The 5,701-nt window shown below is 36.9% G+C and overlaps 1 long non-coding RNA gene across 1 annotated transcript; it reads left to right on the forward strand.

Moving 5' to 3' along the window:
• Positions 1-359: 359 nt before the first annotated feature.
• On the forward strand, positions 360-2,927 carry LOC309388586. Its single transcript, XR_014174814.1, has 3 exons — positions 360-549; positions 1,944-2,094; positions 2,603-2,927. It is a non-coding gene; the product is annotated as an uncharacterized lncRNA (long non-coding RNA).
• Positions 2,928-5,701: the final 2,774 nt, after the last annotated feature.

A 5,701-nucleotide genomic window follows, 5' to 3' on the forward strand; every position in this document is an offset into this window, starting at 1 on the left:
TCAGAACACTTCTGTTTTTTCAGGGGTGGGGTGGGGTGGGGTGGAGTGTCAAAATAATATTCCTTTCTTAGAGAATCAAGGACACATTGCCCTGCACCTGGAGTAGTGTGACTGGGAGGTATCTCCAGTTGGGACGGTGCCTGATTGGACCATGTGATGGACATGTGAGTGCTGGGCAGAGGCTTGAACTTTTACTTGGGTGGGGGAAACCTGGAAGCTTTCAGATTCGGGTTTTCCCAGATGTGCCAATATGACATCTCAGACACAAATAGTCTATGGAAATAGGACCCAAGCAATTGCTAAAGTAGGGTGGGGTGAAACCATATAAAGATCCTTTGCAACACTATTGATTGCAGTTAGGTGCAACTATATTCCTCAGAACACTTCTGTTTATAAATTGGCCTTGCTCAGCTATAGTTCTTGATTATTATTAAGTTTTCCTGAATCTGGAGGACAACATGAAGCTGCTGACTATTTTTCCTCTTGCAATTTGCCTTCTGGCAATTTGGATGGGATTCCCCTCCGTAGTTGGAAGGGACGTCCAAACAGGTAAGACATAAAACTTTCTCTATGTGAGAAGACATGATGAAGGAAAGAGCAGGAAGTCTTACTGGTTTTTATGCCTATATCCTTATTTAAATATCCTCTATTTTCTGTGGACGATTGAATATTGATTTTTGTAATGCTCTATTTAGTGCAATTATTGTTATCATACAAAACCTCTTATATATTTTAATCCATAATTTACATATATGATTTGCATATATATGTAAATGTATTTTGTTGATGATGCTCTTCATACAATGTACTGCGGTTCTTATAGTATTCAACCAACCTCTGGGTCTTCAGTGTTTTTCCATTTGTCCAATAGAATTTGTTTTAAGACGCATCAGTTCAACTCACAGGTGTGTTGGGGTTTTCAAAACTCAACGTACTCCATGCTATACATATTACCTACGTCTGTAGATGGCAACGTTTTCAAACACCTTTATTTTCTTTCAGTAAGTTAAACATACACATTTCCAGGATAAAAATAATCTATATTAATTTTACAACATTTAAAATAATTAAATAGAAATAAAAAAATTCTAAAGCTGAGATTGATTACTTAACTTTCTCTACATTTTTTGTTGTGAGTACCTTTTTTTATATCTAGTGCATTGAAGGCTATTCAGGTTGGAGAAAATTACAATTCAGTTCATTTTGTCAGAGTCTGTAAGTGTTGCATGAGGTGAGAAGAGAATGAAGAACAGGCTAAATTGCTGAAGAATGAAGCCTAAATGGCTGTGTTCATATAAGCTGCTGAAGCATAAAGTAACAAGCCACATTTACTCATGGATAGCAAGAGGTCATGTCATTCAGCCATCTACCTCTGCATTTTATTAGCAAAGATTTAAGTTGGAAGCCTGAAAAAGTGAGTGGATTAGATTGGCCTTTGAAAAGAAGTTAGGGTTAGGAATTCCAAAGAGAATGTCTTGAACAATCGCTGGGCCAAAATTTCCTGCTGGTCAGTGTTGATTGTGGCCAGAAATCTTTCTTGAGGTAGCTCTGAAAATGTGCAATAAACACAGAAGATAATTAACTCCCTCTTTGTTAGTCTCCAGGAAAATGAGCAGAGCTCATCTTTTTAACAAACTGTATTATTTTGCCATTCATAATGTTGGTTTTCAGCTGCTAATTATGTGTTGCTAATGCAGGTAATTCTCTTTTAGCAACTGTCTTGATAAGCAAAGCAGTCATTGAATGCAACTTGTATTGTATGTCAGCTTTCCTTTGTTTTACAAATCTGCAAAGATCATAAATGCAGGATTTGGTTATTATTTTTTCAACAAAATAGTAACTATGCTTAGTCACTAAACAAAGCAGTTGATAAGTGACTGCTACCTATGAGTTATATTTTAAGGTTAACTACTGTTGTACTGCATTATCCTTCTCTATTGCAGACAAGCAGAGTCCAGAAAAGCCGGGGCAGTGTCCAGTCGATCGTTGCATTTGCCTTCCTCCTATGGTTTATAAGTGCCGGAGAGATAATGAATGCAAAGGAAGGAAGAAGTGTTGTTTCGAATGTTGTGTAAAGGACTGTGTAGATCCAAGGTAAGAAGTTTTGAGACTCGGGTAGTACTTTATATGCACTTTTCTCAAGGACACTCTTGATTCATCTTCTTTGTGATATTCTCCATCTTTCTTTCACTTTAGCCATCTAGCCTCATCTTGCTCACATTCTGTACTTTTTTCTGTAGGGAATATAACTATTGCTTTCACCTCGCCTGCCTCTGATTTCCCCCTACTTGGGATGAACTCTGTGCATACTGCACAACCTAATTTGTTGGCATTGTTATATTTCACTAAAATTTCCATATAAAGCCTGTCCTTGATTCTTAATTTAAATTCTTCAGCAAGCGACTTACACCAAAATCCTCCAATCCAACTTGTCAGACATTTTTCTTTTTGAATCACTTGGCTTCTTCTTTGAAAACTTATCTAGCAAAATGTGTACATTACTCCTGAAGCTAGTTTAGTTGTTAGAAATATGATGCTCATGTAGTGACTTCTGGAGTGTTGTTTACTTAAGTTTTCACATGTCATTTCTAATCCATAACAGATTTCCCGCTTAAAGAAAGTGGTTTGACGGTTGAATGTATTCAACAATATTATAGCAACTTTCTGATCCCTTCATAAGCCTCAAAAATGTCTCTTGAACAAGAGATGAGAAGAGCAAAATATCTGCCACATTGCTTTACTCCTTGTTGTTTCAGGGAATTTTTCTTTCTGCCTGTTTCGCTGAATGTCTCACTTTCTGTCTTACAGCTTGCTATTATATACATGTTTTCAATGGATAATCAATGGATAATGAAAAATAAAACTATATGTGTTTTTCATGACAATGATTACATCTCTGAAAAATAAAGTTACTTTTGCAAATTTCACTTTTCAGTCTTCCTTTATTTACCTGCACAATGCCATCTTGGTCATTTTTTCTTCACAATTCTTAAAAGAAAAAGACAATACAACCATGACAGTTAAACTGTGATGTTATTCTCACATTTCCCTACCACAAAGAAGGAAAAGCTCAGGATTGGGTGAGAAAAAGAATCACATTTATAAATAGATAATTGTAATACTGAGCCCTGAATTCCCAAATTATATTAGAACTGATATTATCAAAAGTCCTTAAGAGATCTAATATAACAAGGAAAGCTGTACTCCAACCACATATGTTATGGCTGAAGTCCTCCACAACAGCAACCACATAGGCCTCCATCCAATGTTTCAGATTGTGTCCTGACTGAAAGGGATCTACACAATCCTTTTTATCCCTCCTTTCACTCAGTTTTTCCACAGATTACATGATCCTGATTCTAATATAACTTTTCTAATCACCTTTTTTTCGGCATCCTCGGGATCAGGAATGTTTGTTAACATCCTATGCAAAGTTTTTGATATTTGAAATTGGATTGTGTTTGTAGAATTCTGAATATTATTACCAGACTAAATATGGGACCTAATAATAGCCATTTGGTGCCTTAATGTCTCAAAGGCAAGGCAAGTTAATAGTTTGCTTATATCTATCTATCTATCTATCTATCTATCTATCTATCTATCTATCTATCTATCTATCTATCTATCTATCCATCCATCCATCCATCCATCCATCCATCCATCTATCTATCTGTTCAATTTGCTTTATGTGCAGTGCACCTTATCAAAGATGACTCTGGTCAGCTTACAAACGTTATTATTGGTACATATTAGAATGAAACAAAAATGAGAACAATAATAATAAATAATAAATGCTGTTAAAAGATGGGGAGGGGGCATCCAGACTCATTGGAGATTATATACATGTGGCTGAAGTTTCAAGGATCATCTACCACATGCAGGATTCCACTGTCCTGGTTATCTGGTTCAGCAACATTCTCTTCCTTGATGAAGGCACAGCAAATTTTTGGCCAGTTGGCATAATTTGGCAACATTCCTCGGGGTTATTTCTTTTCTTTTTTTTAAGAAAAGTTTTATTGGTTTTTACAAATATTTTGGGGAAAAGGGTACATAAGTGTGGAGAAAAATTTTGACAGCTACATCATACGGAAGGTGGTGTTTCCCCGGGATCTTGCATCTCTCTCTTATTTTATATATATCAGAATATAATTATTACATACATATTGGCAGTTTAAGTTTACTTCAATTTCTTTAACATCTTCAATCATACTTTATATCACTTATAACCATTTCATTATATTAACAATTGCAATATACTTTTAATTCATTTCTGTGACCTAAGTCTCATTGCTGCCTCCTCTCCCCTGTCTGTTGGCTGAGCCATGGCTCCTCCCCCCTTCATATCTTGTGCACTGTCTCTTGTTTCATCTAGGAGGTTCTTGTGTTTTTCCATGAAGGCTTCTGCCTCCACCACTGTATTAATTCTCACTCTACCACCCTCCCAGAAAATCAGCAAGCCTTCTGGAATTACCCATCTGAACCAGATATTTTTTTCATACAATTTTTTAGTTAGAAAGAAGAATTTCTTCCTCTTATCTCTTATTCTTTTTGGTATCTGTTTCAAAATGGTTATTTCTTTGTCCTTATATCTTAAAGGTTCCCCCCTTTGAGCCCCTAGAATCTCATCTCTTGTAGTCTTTCTAAAAAATTTAACATGAACTTCCCTTGGAACGTTGTGTGTTCTAGCGTATGCTGAGTTGATTCTATATATCAGATCAATATCCCACCCTAACTGTTGTTTATCTCTTTTAATATAATCTGCTAACATTGTTATCATAGTCTCTCTTAAATCTTCACCCTCCATTTCAGGTATATTTTGAATTCTAAGAAAGAAAGACATCCTTTTAAATTCCATTTTTTCCGTAAAGTTCTCAAACCCAAGATTTTGTTTTTGTAAAGCCTTCACCTCTTCTCCCACCCCCACAGCACCCTCCTCCAGGGCATTTATTTTCTGACTATTTTGTAAAGTCTGTTGTTGATTTTCTCTGAGTTCTTCCTTTAAGTCCGCCAACTGCTTTTTTATTTCGTCCTGTCCCTTTAAGAGTGTCTGGAACATTTGATGAAACATTTCTTGAGACTGCTGTTCCCCCTTGGAGGCTTTAGGTTGTAAGAAGGAAGATAGTTGTGTTTGTTGGGGAACAGGACTTGAGACAGAAGAAGACGGAGCCGAGGCTGGTTTAGGAAAGGGGGCCTTTTTCGCAGGCATTGCAGAACTCAGATAAAGTTCTAAGTCTAGACAGAAAAAATGGCATCTGCAGAAGTGCGCCGTCAGGGAGGATCCACCGGCAGGCAAAGTCCAATGTGGGATATTAGTCTTTCAATACAACTCCCCTCCAGTTGTAGTCAATTTTTCCCACTCCAAGGAAGATTGTACATAGAGATTCCTCTAGGGTTCACTGGGGTTTTGTAATTCCAACCCAGAAGATTTTTCAGAAACGACAGTTCATTTGTAATGGCAGTAAAAACGGGGGAAGAAACGCCATTTTGGCTCAGCCCTCTCAAGGGATCGGAGAGCAACCATTCAAAAAGTTTCCATTCATAGTTTATTAGGTCAGCTCACTTTCTTTCTTTCACAATTGTTCAAGAAAATCATTATCCCATTGCTTGAAAGAAGTGAATATCAAAAGGGTTTTTTCCCAGTTCTCTCTCTCTCCATCCTGTCAGTCAAAGAATTCCAGCTGGTGGTATCCAAGAGAAGACG

The sequence above is a fragment of the Natrix helvetica genome (assembly GCF_964273705.1).
Source record: "Natrix helvetica genome assembly, chromosome: 3".
Classification (NCBI taxonomy): domain Eukaryota; kingdom Metazoa; phylum Chordata; class Lepidosauria; order Squamata; family Natricidae; genus Natrix; species Natrix helvetica.